Source organism: Pagrus major, chromosome 19 (assembly GCF_040436345.1).
Source record: "Pagrus major chromosome 19, Pma_NU_1.0".
NCBI lineage: Eukaryota > Metazoa > Chordata > Actinopteri > Spariformes > Sparidae > Pagrus > Pagrus major.
Window position 1 is genome coordinate 9,567,381 of NC_133233.1, and position 18,958 is coordinate 9,586,338.

Consider the following 18,958-nt stretch of genomic DNA (forward strand, 5'->3'; position numbering starts at 1 on the left):
GTAGGTTAGTGGAGTTTAAGCTGCAAAACATAGTTGGCAATAACACTGTCTAAAGTTGGGATGAGCTGCAAAAATGTTGGATGTGCAAATCTTCATCACCTACAAACCAAAATACCTTTCTGCGATGGCCGGGAATCGAACCCGGGCTATGCTCACCACTATACCACCATCGCTGTGTGTACCTAGCAATTTTGGCTGCCGACTCAGAACTTTCAACCAGTGTGAGACTTTGACTAATGCTGCATTCCAGTTACATGGGAGACCACTCGCCCAAGTTGCTCTTACGCGAGAACGTGACGTCATTTCCTGGCTTGTAGCACAAATAGCGTTCCCATTTGTCTCGCTACACGACGAGTCGGAAGAACATGGACGCCATCAGGGTAGTAGCAGGCTAGTCATTGTTATTGTTATTGTTAGCTACATTAGCCTCTTTAGCAAACCAGCTCGAAAACAAAACTTTACATTGTATTGCACGCACAGCAAGACCGTGCAATGCATAAATTGGTGACCGGATTAAAGCAGCAATGTAATCAAATGTGTAAGAGCATTTAAAATCGACATTAAAACGACCAACTTGGTACAAATACAAAGAAAATACATCAATTACGGGCGCAGCCATCTTTGTTTGATGAGTCGTTTGTCTATCCTCGCTCAACTCGGTGTACTCTCAGGAGCACCGAGTCGGACAGTGGATATTCCGACCAAAAGGGGGCGTGCCTCGGTGAAATGTCGCGAGACAGCTGCGAGATTTCCCACTTCGCAACTCGGGCGAGTGGTCTCCCATGTAACTGGAATGCAGCATAAGATAGGAGAAGAGGAAGTGTGAGGGAAAGAAGGATAAACCATACAGACTATGCTGCAATGAGCTAAGTGACTTCAGAGCTATACAGATGAGACCCCAATGGATTTCTAGTCCATCGCCTTAACGACTCGGCCACGACAACCCATATAAACATAAATGTTTTGCCGTCCATGTTAACAGGGGTTAAAGGAAAATCAAGTTCACAGACATCCAGTGTGTCCAGCCTGTTAGCATTAGCACATCCCATGGCTAATGTGGTTACAGACTATGCTGCAATGAGCTAAGTGACTTCAGAGCTACACAGATGACAGTTCAGAATTCTCTGTAGTCCAGGTTACAGATCTTGTCTGCAAGTACTGAGTCGAAGGTTTAGATTTGCAGCACCATAGCTGCAGTCTTTTCACTGCACATCCAAGAATACCTTCTGACTGGTGAGGAGCCATAGGCTGCATCCATACTAAAGTAATCGAACGCAGAGTTCTCATGAGAACGTATGCATCTGGATATTCTGATGCAACCATAGGTACTTTTCCATGTCGTTCAGTAACATGGTGGTCATGGGCATTGGCAGAACCATGCTAAAACACACGTTGTCGGCAGGATTCGAACCTGCGCGGGGAGACCCCAATGGATTTCTAGTCCATCGCCTTAACCACTCGGCCACGACAACATATGCAATGACATTGCTTAAGAATTGAGGAGTACTTCTTCTGGATGGAATTAGGTCCATTTTAAACTGGCAATCACTACCAGTAGTTTGGACGGTCAGAATTTATCCAGTGTAAATTTATATTGTAAAAGCTACATTTTTTAATTGTAGTCAGATTTCACTTCACAACTGTTAAGTTGTAGTTTAACTATAACATGTTAGTCATATAAAGTAAAGGAAAAAGACTAAGCACTTATACAATGTTGTCTCCACTCACTGTGAGAGTCTGAAACACTCTATTTAGACTTTCTGTTTCTTAGCATGCTTTTTTCCAACTATTCTGTCACTGTAATACTTTGACTGTTTTTTCTCTATTTACTTTATCTGGATGCCTGTTTGACTGAACACAGTCAATGTCAAAACCACATGGAGATGCCGGGGATTGAACCCGGGGCCTCATACATGCAAAGCATGCGCTCTACCACTGAGCTACATCCCCATATAGCCATCCCCCATGTACCCATGCTAACAGTCATAACACTTCAGCTCCATGTGCCTGAAGTATGATTTAAATTTTCTATTTGCTGTACTTGCGCCTACCTTCCTTACCTTGATATAGTCACAAAATATGGAGAAAGACTGTCGTTGAACATATCTTCAACTAACATTGAATACACACACTATACTGCAAAAAACTAAATGACTCAACAACTAACAGAGTGGATACTTTATGTAAGTGTAGACCAGGATGATTAAAGCAGACCCTGTAGATCAGCTTATAGATTCTGCAGATCTACACAGATTTTGAGGAAGTTTGCTAAAAGGCGATATGTTTGCTGCTTAAGTATTTCTACTGTTTAGCTCATCAAGATTAAAATGACTGTTTACAAGATGATTTTACACAGTTGTAAAATCTTGGGTCAAAGTATTACAAACTGCTATGCAGTGGTTTGGTGTCTAACAAGCCTTCAAACTCACACATTAAGTGAATTACCTTATTTATATTACATTGTATTAGTCTCTGTAGAAATGTACCAACACCAAGACAGCCCTTTGCATTGTTTAAATTACCTAGTCAGAAAAAAACTCACCATCATTAATCAATAGCCCCATTCATACTGTCCTTTCAGTTCGGGAATCATGCGCCGATTCTCCACATCGTCGTCTGTGTGAAACTTACAGATGCGGAGAGGGGGACAGTTTTGCTACAGCTCTGATCCGCCTCCAGAGCTGGGTTTCCGTTGTCCGGTAATTACCGGACTTTGACCGTTAAAATTTGCCGAAGTCCGGTATTTTCAAACCCCGCCGGTCAAAATGACCGGTGAAAATATTCCCTCATAAAAAAAATATATATATATATACACATAAAAATAATAATAATAACAATAATAAAAACAGACAGACAGACACACACACACACACACACACACACACGAAGTGCCCGCGATGTGTGGAACGAACATTTTTCTATTTTCATGCGGAACAAAATTTGTAGCACTTGTTTATTCAGTCTTGCAAAGCACGCAGTACCTACAATAAAAACAACAACGTGAGCGGGACAGGAGAAATGTCGAAGCAGGCTAACTTAAAAAACTATTTTCTGAAACAAAACGTTCGTTCAAAGGAGACGGATGAGGCTGAAATCACGGAGGCGGCGGCAGGTGATGAGCCTTCCGCTGAGAAGAAAAAAAAATCTCGATTGTTCCGGCCTGAATGGAGAGAGAAATATCCCTGGCTGAGGTATGAAGTTAAAAAAAAATTTAAAAATAAATTCTGATTGACCGGAATTTCAAACATTTGTCCGGTAAATTGAAACCCTGCCGGTCACGTTGACCAGTACGAATTTTTTCTAGCGGAAACGCTGCTCCAGAGGTAGTATCAGAGTCGCAGCAGAGGCGGGACGGCATCTGCATGAATGGAAAAGCCAGAGGCACAGATCAGGGGTGTGTCGGTCTGATGGTGTTCACAGTCTGATAACTAAACAGATCCTTCACTCATCAAATAAAAGTAATAAAGTAATCGTTCTACACATTCATAAAAAGATTTACAATGTCACATCTGCATGGATTAAAGCAAAAAAAATCTTTTGACTGAAATGTTTTTTCCAGCTGTAGCCAAGTCATATTCCCAATTTGTAATTTGTGAAACATGTTACAGGGCATTTTACTTGACACATGCTAAAAAAATAAGATAAGATTTACAGCCTCACCCCACACCATGTTCTCTAATGCAGACATCAAGTTTAAATATTTGACCAACAGTGTTTTACAGGAGGATGATCTGAACAGCTATTCTACTCACACTTAAAATGTTTTTTGTCTTTTCAATGTAATTTTCAATCTATGAAATCAATCTGTGCCTTTTTTTTGCCAAGCTTCTCTCAAGATTTACTCTTTCAAATAATCAACCATCTACAGAACTTTTCAGTACGCTATTTTTCTACTTCTTCTCATCATCATTATCATTAATTATTATTATTAATAATATTGTTTAAAGTGAGCCTCTTATCATTTAACAGAAAAATACATCATACAAACAGCAACTTTTGCAGCCTTGTCAGTCTGATGGTGAGTTATCACCTTTCTGTCATCATTAACATACTGTTAGTAATCAAAGAAGCTCTGAGGCTTTGTTCTATATGTTATAATACGAGATTTAAGCATTGAGCTACAATCAGGCTACATTCATGATTCTGTACAGTCAAACTAACCAAAAGCTTCTTATTGATCATCATTATAAAGTTTCAGGGCGTTCCTGTAACCATGGTAACTCACAGTGCCAGAGGGGAGGGAGAGATGCTGAATGAAGCCGTTTACACAGATACACTGCAGACAAAGTCCAGACTATAGTTGTTATTTCACACATATAGCACACAACAGGAGTTCTCACGTGCTGACTAAACTCAATTGATAACGTAGCAGCGCGACGAGTCCTTGCTAGCTAAGCAGCTAAACTTTAGCGCCGCTCCGTGTTGAGATCCCGCCCTGTGTGGGTCACTACACTGTCATTGGTCAGGTGCGCACACGCTGTTAACGATACAATTGGCTGTAGAGTGTGACAATCTGTCAATAAAAATCAGCCAACACTTGTTCTCCTCCGATCTACATTGATCTCACAAGTCGCCTCTGTGAAGTTTGAATGACGGAAATCCGTCGTAGCGACGGGGAACTTTAATCCATGCATCTGTATATATGTAATAAAGGGTGAGTAATTAAATCTGTGATGTCTGGAGAAGTCTATTTCAAGCAGTTTTGACAGCGTTCAGCATTCAGCATTTTGCACGCATGCATATTCCACAGGCTGGATATTGGATGCAGCCATAGGTAAACTTTTCCAGATCGTTCAGTAACACGGCGGTCATGGGCATTGGCAGACACTAAAACTCACGTTGTCGGCAGGATTCGAACCTGCGCGGGGAGACCCCAATGGATTTCTAGTCCATCGCCTTAACCACTCGGCCACGACAACCTATAGAGAAGAGAAACCTGCACTGAATCCTCACACATCTTGGTTAGAAGACAAGACAGCACAGACTCATGGCAGTACAGGGAAAATTGCTGTTTTGAATGATAAGTCACTGTGTGAAAAGGGCTAGCAGTAAGTGTATAGTTAAGCTCTAGTTAATAGTTATTTTAGTGTTAAACTTTAGAAACCATTTATTAAGCAATCATTAGTTGCAACTGATGTTTAAAAACCTTTAAACCGCTTAACAAATGGTTTATAAAGCATTTCATTCTGTGTTATCAGTGAAGTAACTATTAAGTAATGTTTAATTAGCTATAAATGTATCATTTATTAATGATGATTATTATAAAGTGAACTGTTTAAGGTCTAACTGAAGCAGCCATCATGCTTCTCCGTACATCTCTCTATTTATGTAACTGTTCGTTCTTAAGTTTTAAAATATTATTTCTGTCAGTTTTCAGTTTTCTCTGATGAATGTCTTTATGTGCTTCAAACTGTAACACTTTCCTCCATCCACTCAGGCATTTCCTCCCACAAGTTAAACTTTCACTACAAGTGATGAAACATCTTCTTGTTGGTGCTGTGGTGAGAAATAGAAGATCTCAATGACACATAAGACCATTTATTTAGCATAAATCTTGCATAGCCCCTAAATGTGCAGCCAAACTTCGGCACGCTGCGACACCAACCAGATGATGTATGGATCACAAACTGTATTTACCATCTAAATTGCTTCTCCACAATGCCAAGATGATGACAAAGATTAATCGGCTAAAGACCTAAATCTTCCCCCCCTTCAATATGGTGGCACATCTCAGGCCACACGTTTCCAACTTAAAGGCAGCATTTGTATTCCTGAGGAGATGCTCTGCTTTATGATATTACCGCCAGGAGACTGCGAGCAGGGGCCCTCGTCTCCATGTGTGGGCTCCAATTCAACCATCATCCATTTCCCCCACTATCTTTTTATCATTACACAGTCTAATAAATGTGCTGTGTGCTCTGTGATGCTGCATCATACATCAGACAAAGTGACCCGGGTCAGTGCATCGCCAACCACCAAGGTTACCCTCTCTTCCTCTCACTTTCACCTGCTGTTGCCGAGAGAGGAAGAATATTTTTCATCTTTTGTCAGTTGGAAATTTTCTCTGACAAAGTAATAACCTCTTCCGTGTCCCCTTTGAATGTCTAACAATGTGTCTTCTAAAGAAAACGACAAAGGTGTGCAAGCCACAGGGGTTGCGACGTGGTTGTTTTGATCCGGCAGGTCGCCATTGACGAGTGCACTTCAATCGAAGCAGCAGGTTGTTCTTCCCGCTGTGGCTGTTTTATACCAGGTTATGAGAGGATTCTTTAGTTGCCCACATCAAACACAAACAGCATAATATCACAGCGTTGTGGCGCTCGAATGTGTACGTGTGAAAAAGGTATCTGTGCTGAGGTGAGCCGTGCAACCTGCATGCTCTCCTGCAGATGGAGGATTAAAGAACTTTCAAACTGGAGGCCAGCCAGTACATTTTGGTTTACCAGCGCCTTGCCAGAACACACACACACACACAAATACACACAGTTGGTCATTTCAGCGTGAGATTGTGTGATTTTTCAACACATGCGATCCAGGCTTGGCAGCGCATGTCCGGCTGTCTCCCAGCGATCACTCATCTGAGGCGAGAAAATCAGCAGTGGCCCCAGAAACTTGACGCGCTGATTGGAGCCAGATTGGAACAAGGCCTCCAAATCAAAGGGACATGCTCAGCTACATTGTTGAGTCGAACGAGCCTATTACAGCCCGGGATTAACTATCCCACAAAGCGGTCACAATGAAAGACCTCCCTATCTCTGTCTTTAAAAAGAAAAAAAAAGAGCTGCAAAGAGGAAGAGTCGCATGACACAAAAAACAGCACAAACCAACACACAACCACCACCAGCACTCCCAGCTGTTACAATGGCACCTCAGAGGAAGAGCAACCAGAAGCAAAGACGGCTTGATGTATGGGCGCTTTGAGATATGTCCACTTTCTCTTTTTAATCTGCCAGACGTTCCGTAGGGGATGGGAATGAATAGTCTGTATGTGTGTGTTAAAAGGTGGGGGTGCACTACTCCCATGGGAAAGGGTAATGACTGTGCCACTAATAGAGAATCATTATAAACAACTTTAGCAGATCAAAAGAAAAGATGTATTCATTGAAGTCCGAGGACGCAAAAGGATGACCAGTACATCAGCGTCCCTTTCAACAGCTGTCCTTTGTGCTCTGTCTCTACCGAGCAAGGCAACACGATGTCTCCCACAACCTTATAAATGTCAAAAACCTGGGTTTAACGGTGAGCCTGTTAACTTTTATAGGTGTGTGTAAGATCACGTCCAATAAATTACGATAAACTGAGTTTGCATCAGGTGCACGGAGCCTTACATGGAATGATGGCATCCGTTTGTTTTTTTCCGAGAAGGCGCTGTTTATGGAAGCCGGGCAAGTGAAGGTCGAGCCTTTAATGTGACTCGGATACAAAGACTATGAGACACGCAGGATGTATTAAAGAAAAGATCTAGTAAATATGAGTGTAAATACAAAGGTGATGCTACAGATTATCCAAAATGACAAAAGCAAAATACCATGTTATTAAAGTCAAACTGAAAATTCAACTCTCATCACTTTTTGTGTTAGGAAATATAAACTAGAATGATCGTGCAGCTATTGTGCACATCTTTAAAAGGACGATAAGAATTGTTTTTGGACATTTTTAAGCCTGGTTTGACCATTTGGAAATGGCTGACTGACATTTAAGAGCCTATGTTGCAAGCAGACCAAGCAGCGACCTCCAGGGCTGAAAAATGAAGCCAACATAGAAGTGCAGAAAACTTCAGTTCTTTGAAAGGCCAGTTGAGGCTAGCTCCAAAATGAGTCAATCCCTATAGACCCCATGATGAAATGTAATTTACAGTAGAAATAAACATGTTGATAGCATGCGTTGCATGGGACCTTATTTCAGAAATAAATTGTGAAGTAATTAATTAATACAGGTGGACAAACGTAATTTTGATCCCAGTTGAATTGTGCCATGAATAACACATATGGTGTTTGTCAATTTAAAAGATCATTTTGCAAGTCAAGAAAGTCACAGTTTGGTCCTAAAATACCATTTTGTTCTGTGTAAAACTGCTCGGTGTACTACATCGGCTCACTCAATATACTGTATGTCACCAACTCCAACATGGTTGTCACCTTGGCACAGTAAAATAATTAAAAAGGGGGGAAAACACAAGTCCATATTGGCAGTTATGTAAAAGGAGTTTCAAGTTCCCTTAATTCAAATGCACATTGAACTCAGTGGGCCCACGCTCATTCACTACACACCTAAACCGGCATATAATAACATATATACCGGCTAAGGCCTGATGTGAAACCTGGGAGCAGTGAGGCCCAAAATGTATGGCTCACTCAAATGAGCTAAATAAAAGTGTGGTACCTTATTCCAGCGTTCTAGGTCCAGTCTCTGGTGAACAAAGGGGCAGCTAGGTGTCCTCAGCAGCTGTGGAGACTGTAGCTTTAACCAGTCTCTGGTCTCGTGATGAACAAGATGGCACACAGGTGTCCAGCGACAGCGTTGTCTCCTCCAGCGAAGTGCACTGAGCTTTAAGTTGATACTATAATGTCAGCTCAAAGCAGTCTCTGATGAATCTTCAGGGTTTCCACGCCAGAAACGACGAACTAACGCCTTTGTCGTAAGCTGGGTTAGCTAAACAGTGGCTAAGAGTCCATTCACTTTGCTAATGAATGCTAACAACATACACTCGCTATGCTAATGAGCTAACAAACACGTGAAGCTAATGCACACAGGTGAACAACTGTAGGACACACTTCGAGTAGAAACATCTTTAGCTGCTCACAGAAGCATGTAGCATGAGTATCTTGACACGGACTCACAAGTAGAAAGTCTGAGACATCAACTACACACTTGTTGCGTAAACTCTTCACGGTCTTTTTCTCCGTTGCGATTTGTTATCCGACAAGCTACACAAACTTAGCTCAGACTCTTACATCCTGTTACTGCCCACCTGTCCATCAACCACCTCAACCAATGAATGATCAGAATTGCTCTTGTTCACAATTACCACTTCCTTTTACATCCATGAGCTCTTCAAAATAAAACACAATATTTATAACAATGCCTCTGCATCTTTTTAAATGTAGATATTACATCGTACCCTTTTAATCATCCATGAAATAGCTTTTATAATGTACCTTTAAACCATTTTAACATTTTTATCCTGATGTAATATTTAACCTTTCCTGTATGTTTTTTAACAAAGTCACCTACCTTTATCTCAACATCATTTTTATTACAATGTAGGGTAATTTTGACCTGGTTACAGTTATTTTGATTAAAAACCTACAACTTTCACGACTGTAATTTATCTTTTAAATTGACAAACATCATATGTGTAACACATGGCACAGTTCAGACGAGATTAAAAAAATCATTCATCTCTTGCCATTCACTGCCATACATATTTCTTTATGAATTAAGGTCCCACGATGGTTCACCCGAAAGGCTTGACTCAGCCTCTCTATGGGTGATGTCACAAAGTCTAGTTTCATTCAGGTACAGTCTCTACCAGACGCATTGACTATTAACATTTTACCCTTTTTCACCAATTCTACGTTGGGTTGGTAATTAACCATTATCAAGCAAGACGTCTTTTCCTTCACAACTTTCAACATTTATCAGGATTCTTTGTGTTTCCATTTGGACGTACCACTGATTTGTACTAAAATCACTTTTTCTTGATGTCCACAGCAGCTCCCACATACTTGGTGTTGTGTTCGTCCCACATTGTACAAAGGGGGGTTCTTGCTAGTGGTGACATTAAATCACCAGACTGTCAAAACTCACAACAGTGGGGGTGCCGCAGCACTTTGTGTGATACTCTGAGATTCAAATTCCACCACAGTTTAAGTAACATACCAACAAATGTATCAAATCCTGAAATCACGGATGAGGCAAAGCAACCGCTAAAAATCTGGGCCCCCAGCTGGTTAACTGCCTGTGTGGCCATTGGAATTTCAGTAGCACTTTTATTGCACACCCATGATCCAATTACCAGGACTGACATCATCAGTTGGAAACAGTAATTCACTACCATCAGTGAACCCCAAGTAGTCGCACCACAGCAGCAGAAAAATACATACAATTAAAATGTCTTCTTGGTAAGTTTTTGACCAAAGTACACCAGTCAGAATAAAAAACAAATGATTTACAGTGTGTGTAGTGTAAATATATAAATATATATATATATATAAATATAAATATATATATATATATATATATATATATATATATATATATATATATATATATATAGATATATATAGATATAGATATATATATATATATATATAGATATATATATATATACATATGTATGTATATATATCTCCTCAGGACTAAACTCTCTGTCATGATCATGATGTCAAATCCCTGCTATGCATCACTATTGCACAATGCTGTTTGTGTGCATTCCCACGTGAAAGGGAAAAGTGCAGAGATCAGTGATAAATTCCTTCCTGTCAAGCGTTGATTTACAGGTCAAGTCTACGCATCTGTGGGTGAATTCGTGCATGAGCGCATGTGCCGGCATGTTAAGTGTGTGAAAATGCCTGTGGTCATTTTTCATCTCTTAGATTAGTTAGTGTCTGTGTATGTGTTTGTTACAGCGTGTATGTGTATGCATGCGGGAGTGTGAGAATATTTCCTCCCGGCCCTCGCCAAGCCGGTATCTATTTCTTCCCTCGTTACCTTTAATCTTTGATTACCATGCGGCAGTTTCCCAAAATCCTCTAACGGTTGAGTGATTTAGTGTTATTATTTTCCTGCTGTGCCCTGTCCGGGCGCTGGGCTAACTGGCACCAAGAACTGTTAATTACTTAATTATGGAGATAAGAAAATGGTCAGGAACAGAATTGGCGATGATTAATGCGAAGTCTGAGAAGGCTTTTTTTTCTCTTTCTGTCTCATTGGAATTCAGCTTTAGATCCTGCACTCGTCTATATAAACACATGCAAACACATCCACACATTTTAACTTGTTATTTTAACCTCAGATCTCTATCTCTATCTCTGCTTCCATCTCTTTTTGTCTTTTGTCTCTCGCCCATTAACATTCAATTGAAAGTGAATGGGGGGGTTGGGGGTTGGGGGGGTACATGAATAGCAACCGTAGATTCATCATGTTTTTTTCTCTCCCTTTCTCTTCGCTCATGAATTATGGAGCGCCTCCACCGGTACATTTAGTGGAGCCGCTAGTAAATTAAATGCAGTGTGTCGTCATGCCACACAGGAGCAAAACAGGCCGAGCAGGGATACACTGGCTTGTGCTGCTGTGGCCTAAACATTTATATACCCACCCGGTGTTTCCAGGCACCACAGCCTCGCAGAAAAGCCGCAAGAAGGTTAAAAAATGTCTAACATCGCTCACAGTCAAGAAATCAACCCAGACATTAAAAGCTATCCACAGCCAAGTGAGTCTATTCAGCATGACAGATCATGTAGTCGTATAGAAATTATGTAAGCATGATAACGGTGGAGTTATTCAGCACAGGCGATGCTGTAATGCAAAGTACAGTATTTGACCTGAAGGCAAAAGAGAAGTTATGACTGACTTTTAAATGGTACGTTTCAGACATGATCTCCACCTCGGCTCGTGGTGCACAGACATCACACTGCTCCATATTTCTCTCCTGAAGCAGGCATGAATGGGGGTGCTGGCCCCCTTCTTGCCCCCTGATTTATAGTGCTATGGTAGTAAAATGGCAGACTAGGATAACATGGGTGGTAATAAATGACTATAAGACAGCGACTAGCAGCTGTTAATGCTACCGCCATTAGACTGAAAAATGAAGGGCGCCAGTGATTTCGTCAGATTTATACATTTTCTCTACGCCATGCATTAGTGCATGTCATGGTAAAGTGGCAATCCATATATGAGCATTAATCGTCCACTGCAGCCAAAATATTCTGAAGGAATTTTTCAAGAAGCGAGGCCGATACTTATCGGACAGCCACAAATTAGTCCTGGAAATTGTGCTGGAAGTTCAACTAAGACTAAATTCCCTTCTTACCTTAAAGCAGGACTTGAGTGAGTTATTCATAAAGTTTCCTTCACATTACTTTGTAGTAGAGCTGCAATTATAAGTCAATTAATCAATTTGTCGATTGATAGAAAATTGGTTGCTATTTTGATAATCAGTTAATTGTTTCAGTCATTTTTCAAGCAAAAACTTCATTGCAGCTTTTCTTTGTCTTTCATGATAGTCAACTTGAATGGCTTTCAAGTGGCAGTCCACAGCTCCACAAAGGCCCAAGAGTCCCCTTTAATTAAATCAAAGCTAATCCAATATCCAATAAAACACATTTAAATCTGCTAGATCAGCGTATTTATTTGGATCTGCATTCAATTGTACTCACTCATAATTACCAGTCAACTGAATAGGCCTGATTTGTTTCATCAACATTCATGCATTTTCCCTGAGAAATGAACAAAATTGTTGAAAAAATAGTCTATGTGAGGAGAAATTCCTGGATCCGTCCCTTTATCCGGATCCGCACCAAAAGTTAATGAGGTCCATTCTGGGCTGAGACCCAGCCTCCATCCAGGTTTTGTGTCATCCTGCTGACAAACCAACAAATCAAAGGTAATGAATGAATGAAAATAATAGTTAGTTGCAGCCCTAGTTTATAATGCACCACTTTTTGTGATGACTTTTTTCAGTAATGAGTGGTGTACTGTTGAGGAATTGCAATTTGTAATAGATACTCTGAAAATCTTCACTTGCTTGCTGTCTTACCAGGAGCTTGATGGATGGCTGATACATTAGTTTGGTCTCTATGAGTTCAGTGAACAGACTCGATACACGTTTGCCTCGAGCATGGGCTGGAGGGTTGGGGAGGCAGCTAGTCTCTATCAGAAGAGATATGCAACTCCTGGTAACTCCAAAATTGCAGTATTTATATGTTGTGTGAGCCCCGCAGCTTTACAGTGAGGGCAGGACTGAACCAAGGCTGGCTGCTTGTCTCTAAAATGCTTAGTTTTTATTTCTACAGGTTAAATACAGAAAACATGCATGTGCTTGTGGAGGTTTTTAAATGCACCTTTGACCAAGAGAATTATTAATTAGTTTATATTACATTTATATCAACAATTTTATATAATTTTGCAGACTAATATATCATGAGAAATGTATTACACTTTTCAAGTTACCTGCCCAACACTGGTGGAGCCACAAAATAGAATTGTTCAAGTGAAAACAGACATTTCCAAGTGGTATTATTGTTGGTTATGCACTCCCAAGGACAACCGGATTGCTTTCCATTTTCCACAGACCAACAACACAGGACCAAATGTGAGTGTTTTCGTTAGTTTAGTCTGCAATGGATACTTAAAAGCAGATAGAAACAGTGCCAGGCTGCAGGCCTGAATGGATGCATTTTCCTGGGAGATTTAAGTAAATTAATCAATATCACAATTGCCAATATTAATACATCGCATGAGGCTCATATATACCAGTTTGCCATTTGGCTTGACTGTAAGTGACACAGGCAATATAGCTTAAAAAACAAATGTTAAACTAAATAGTTGATAATCACTAACGTCTGCATATTATTATCAATGTCAGCCTGACCTCTGTTTTCTGGTAGGAATTATAGTGTTGCATGGCGCTCACACCCACACAGCAATGATGTAGCAAACCCTCTGTGCACCATGAAATTTTGTCTTCCACTGCTGAAATCTCCTTTTAACTCACCCTTAATTTATGTGCCCTATGCATGTGGGGGAAACCAGTTCTGTAATGACATCCAGGCTTCGGAAATACTTTTTAAATCAAGCTAATAAGGGAAAATGTGCTTTCAGGACAAATGCCATAGAAAGATACTCCTTGTAAGAAAATGTAGACTGGTCATCAGGTGTCCATGCTACGCTCGTTGCCATTGCTATTAGTAGCCTTGTACGGTGGTGGCGGTTTTGGAGAATAAAGAGACAGCACAGTGGCAATAATGAAAAAGGGATAGGACATGTAGGTTTGCTTTACATGGCCAAGGACAATTAGCGGCTTCATCGAGCATGGCCAAAACAAATACCTTCCAGTCACCTCCCTCCTTCCTCATTTCCAGATGACTGGGCCCAAATTCTTATTCAGTGTTGCAGAGGACACCAAGGAGCAATAGCTCTAGTAAGGGATGGGAAGAGCTCTAATTATGAGGGGATTGTCTCAAGTTCAATTGGCTTTGTACACGCCATTTCATGCTAAACGGACATGCGAGGTGAATTACAAGAAGCCTTTCAACTCCACAGCGCGGAGGAAAACCACAGCTTCCTGATGTTAAGTCAGACTCATAATTGAGATGTGACATCTGCGGCAAAAGACGTCATTTTCACACTTTGTTAAAGGCTGTGTGTTTAGACGCAGAAAGAGCATCTGAATTTTTGTATCTGAGCAGCAACAGAACAATCAGAGACGCTTTGATGTTCAGGAAAACAAAGTCTCGCCAATATCTTTAATGACGAACGAAAACAGTGGATTCTTTCAAACAGGCTTTTCATAGGGCAGGTATGGCCAAGTCAGAAAATCTTTATGCATTGATTAAAGGCTGTCGATGACGGTGAAACAGGCTGGATAATATTTGTGAAAAATGGTCTCTGAGAGATGACTATGAAAGCAGATGTTGGCCTTTCATCTCTGCATCTGCGTTGGCCCATTACTGGGTTTTTGTGAAAAATAATGACTGTGCCTTCCAGTAAGATGAGCACTTTTTAAGTGGACCTCATTCTTCATGACCTATATCCATTGTCCTACCCTGTCAGCAGCAGGGATAGCGCAGCCATTCATGTCCCATACCAAATACAGAGTCAGGGATATTTTTTGCCATAAAGCACACGTGCCACTTCAGACTTGATAGTGAATATGTGCCTCCTATGAATTGTTGGATTTGCATGAATATTTATGGAATCATAGTGGGAGTTACAGCATGTGAGGTAATTACATTACAGATAGAGAGAATGGATGTGAGTCATGGCATATTTTACAATCTCATGTACAAATTGGCCATTGTAGTAGAGATATAAAAAGCCTCCTTGAATTAATGGCTTCCAAATGAGCTTGGTAAGCAAAGTAAAGGATTTACTTTGAACCAAATGAACCATCTATTGTGTCGTTTTTCAGTTTTTGAGCCACGTTCCACTTTGTTTTTATATAAAGGAAAAGTAGGATAAAGTACATGCCGGAGCTGCATCCCCATATAATACCATCCTTTGTGCAGTTTGACAGGATAATGTTGCATTTGTGTGGATCACTGCTGATGATACTCATACGAGAGGGAAATCATCACTGCAAACTTCCCTCTAATGTGCCCATTACTTTATAATGACGCCAAGTGTTCAATTTCACAGTGGTGGCATGAATTTGTAATTACCACATATAGATTTCCCAGTGTTTCCTGATTGCAGGAGAAACATACTGTAGTCACTACCGCCCCGGGTCCAATAACCAGATGTGGAATAGTCTCCAGCCTGCCAGCAGCATCCCTCCCAAATGAGCTTCAGTCGGCTCCGATGGGAAGTGTTTTCCAGTTAGCTATCTTGCAGCGATCAATACTCCACCTCCTCCCATAATGTTCAGAGAAACCCAAACTTCTAATGAGGGACTTTTGTAGCCATGTTCCCCGAGCCCCGTAATGCATGCGGTCAATATGAGAGAGGATCTGCTGGATGAACTCGAGAGGCAGGAGAGAGAGGGAGACAGAAAAAGGCGATGGCAGTGTTCAATAATAAGCACTAACAGTCTGGCAGACTGGACCTGACCCAGATACAGTTTACCTCATACTGTCTCACTATGCTATCTCTGATTTTTCATCTTGCTTGATAAAGGGCTCTGGTTTTCTTAATCCATGCTGAGGGATGAGGTACATTATGGCGAGCCCCAGTTTGTCATAGCCAGATTCAATTTTTGAAAAGGTTAATGGCTATGCTTGCAAAAAATCCAGGGCAAAATGTTCAGGATGAGGCCTTTCTGATCACAAATGGGCTAATATTTGTGGTCCAGGTTTGGATGTTTCCTGATGACCTTTGTCAGAAAAGAGCTGATTAAACAGAAGACGAAGTCGATGCCATAGGCAGACAGTGCAGTTTTCAAAAGATGAAGGCCAAGTCTATAACTCTTGTTATTGCAAAAAACTTTCCCCTGCATGTCTGAAGCTGCCAGCTGAGTTGAAGGCTGCAGATTTCACGTCAGATCAGTCAAATCTGAGAGAAAATGGCAGCCAAACCATGACTCCATGGTAATCAGATACATGCAGAGATTATCTCATAGAATACAAGATGGCAAGAGTCTACAGCAAAATGAAATTTAGCGGTGGACCGACTGACCAACATTGTGATCCCTTGAGCCAAGCTGCTAGCATAGCATACAAATGATTTGAAATGGTATTTCATTATAGGGTCATGAAATCCCAGACCATTATCATTCCCAGGTAGTCAAATACCTGCATTTTGTTCACACTCCATAGTGTTTCATACAGATCCACAAGGTACCCTGCACAAGGCTCAACTAACTCCAATGTAAACCCATCTGCTGCAATATTGAATGCTCAGGCAAGCCAGGTGACAAAATAAAAAGAGTAGCAAAAACCAGGAAGGGTGGAGGTTGGGGTTGATGGATGGGTCAAAGAAACACAGGACTTTCATCAAGGAGATGGATTTTCATGTCCGGTGCATCTGAAACCAAAGGTAAATGTTGACTTAAGATACAGAAGTTCACCTACAGTTATAATAAGAAATACGTAACATACTGTACATAAGTAACTTATGTCACATACTTGCAGTGTACAATCAGGCCACATACAGGTAGGAAGTGGAACATCTGCCAAGCTGACGGACTGGAGTGACGTCATCTACGCCGAGCCTGAGCCGATAGCTGTAGTAAGAAGTGTGGCTGAGTACTGGATAACTAAACATGGGCCCTGTTGGGCATGATGTATGTGGCCCAAATCTAGAAATAAAAGACTTGGGCCAATAGCTATAGGTGATATGGCACTTGTGGTGTACTTAGTAGTGTGTTGCTGGACTTGGGTCACTGCTTGTGCCGCCCTTCAACCGTATCTCTCAGACAACACTTGGCCAAGAACTATCCACGCTCTTCTCGAGCCACAGAGATTACGATAAAAGAATTTGATAGCTGGAATGTACTTAACCAAGTAGTTTCATTGGGTACCTTTAGCCTGCGTCTGTATGAGACATGAAGGATTGGACAAAACTTTCTCACTATTCGACAACCTGAAAATGAGAACAGGTTGTAAATCCAGCGTGATGTCTTGTGGTCTTTTTTTTTTTTTACACAGGATTAAGTAGAATAAAAGCACAGTTGCTACTAGCTGCGTCTCTACTCCGTCGTCAAGAAAGGTTGGCCGATTAATGAAAGCAAAAATCCACACTGTCATCGACTAATAGAGATTAAGTCGGTGCACCTTAGAGAGTGTCCTTTTCCACAGAATAAATGAGGAATTAACAGCTCCTTCAGACAAGGTTCCCCATCGTTGTAAATGTTAAGCTGAGTTTAATGCAGCCAGGTTGATACATTTTGCAGGTCTTAGCGTATTAAAAAGAGATTTAAATGAGCTTCGTTGATCAAACCGCTGGAAGCCTTTGTTCTCCAGCCCCATGATTTATTCAGAGACACCGCACTCGGACCATCACTATTTTCTCTCTGTCGCGTTACGGGCATGCGTTCGACGGCGGGGTTCATTTGTGTTGAGAAATGCCATCTGGCTCAGGCAGCCAGAGCTCTGTCAGAAAAGAGAAGAGAGGGAGGGGGTGGCCACAGGGGAGAAATAATATGTGTGTAGGTGCAGCATCTATCTATTGACCTCCGAGGGCTGCAAATGGACTACAGACGAAATTAGAATGTTTCGAAATAATCTGTCACCTCTTGGAAGTGTGAACAGCAGCCAGGAAAATATGCTCAGTGCTCAGAAAATGAATAACAGGGTCACGTTATAGCCTATTTCTTGAGATGTAGTTCAATAGGCTGTTACTTTCACACAAAGAAAATAGCATTTCTGTCTGAATGTTAACTCAATGTACTCAGTGTAAGATTCATACTCAAAATAATTGTACAGATAGCCGAATAAGGTGGAAAGCGAGGCTCTTGAAGCAGCCGTCGTAATAGTCTGTGCTACAATTCAAGCCCTTTAAAAACTCCTATGTGACACAGAGTACATCACTCTCCTGTCGGTCTTCAACGCAATAGATGATGTAAGGTAGCTCCTTTTTCTTCCCGTCTCTGTTATTACTCTTTGCCTGGCTGCCTGCCAATGGTTCGTGTAAACCACAGTTGTCCTTGCTGATGTACTTTGCTATTTGGTGTACAAACAAAAGTGACAAATCCCCTCAAGTCCAAAAAGGGCCATTATCTACTGCTTCTTATGCGGTGCAGCATCCGTCTTTTTACGACCACATTATGTGTACTCACATGAAACATGTTTGACTGAGGAATGATGAATGGCATTCGATACGAAATAGATGTGCCGAAATGTGGCAAGGACAAACAATACGGCGCTGGCCGGTATTGAGAATTTAAATCATTAATGTCGGGGCTATGTTCATGCAGCGTTGCGATCCATCACATGTCCTCTGGGAGTCATTGATTATAAAAACAAGATTATTGGTATCGGAACAGCAATGTACACTATATTACTCCTAAATACATCAGCTAGACTGTGACTGCGAAAGGAATTGTGCAATTTTAAGCACAGCACGTAAGTTAACTTCACTGTTCATGCACGGTTCAGGTACTGAAACTGTGAGGTGACTGCTGGTTACATATGTAAAGACCACAGGCTATGCTTACAGTGCGAACATGTCCACATGAAAATTAATTCTGGCAGCTGCTTACTTTTCATCCTGTAAACAAAGAGTATAAATCATGTCATATTGACCAGTTAATTGCTTTTCAGCTAACTTTCATTCAGTGGAATGGGGCCTACGGAGATCT

General features: G+C 41.1%; 3 non-coding genes across 3 annotated transcripts; all 3 read right to left on the reverse strand.

Annotated features, from left to right (window-relative positions):
• Positions 1-1,390: 1,390 nt before the first annotated feature.
• Positions 1,391-1,472, reverse strand: trnas-aga (transfer RNA serine (anticodon AGA)). The gene has a single exon. It is a non-coding gene; the product is annotated as a tRNA-Ser (tRNA).
• Positions 1,473-1,878: 406 nt separating this feature from the next.
• trnaa-ugc (transfer RNA alanine (anticodon UGC)) lies at positions 1,879-1,950 on the reverse strand. Its single transcript has one exon. It is a non-coding gene; the product is annotated as a tRNA-Ala (tRNA).
• Positions 1,951-4,837: 2,887 nt separating this feature from the next.
• trnas-aga (transfer RNA serine (anticodon AGA)) lies at positions 4,838-4,919 on the reverse strand. Its single transcript has one exon. It is a non-coding gene; the product is annotated as a tRNA-Ser (tRNA).
• Positions 4,920-18,958: the final 14,039 nt, after the last annotated feature.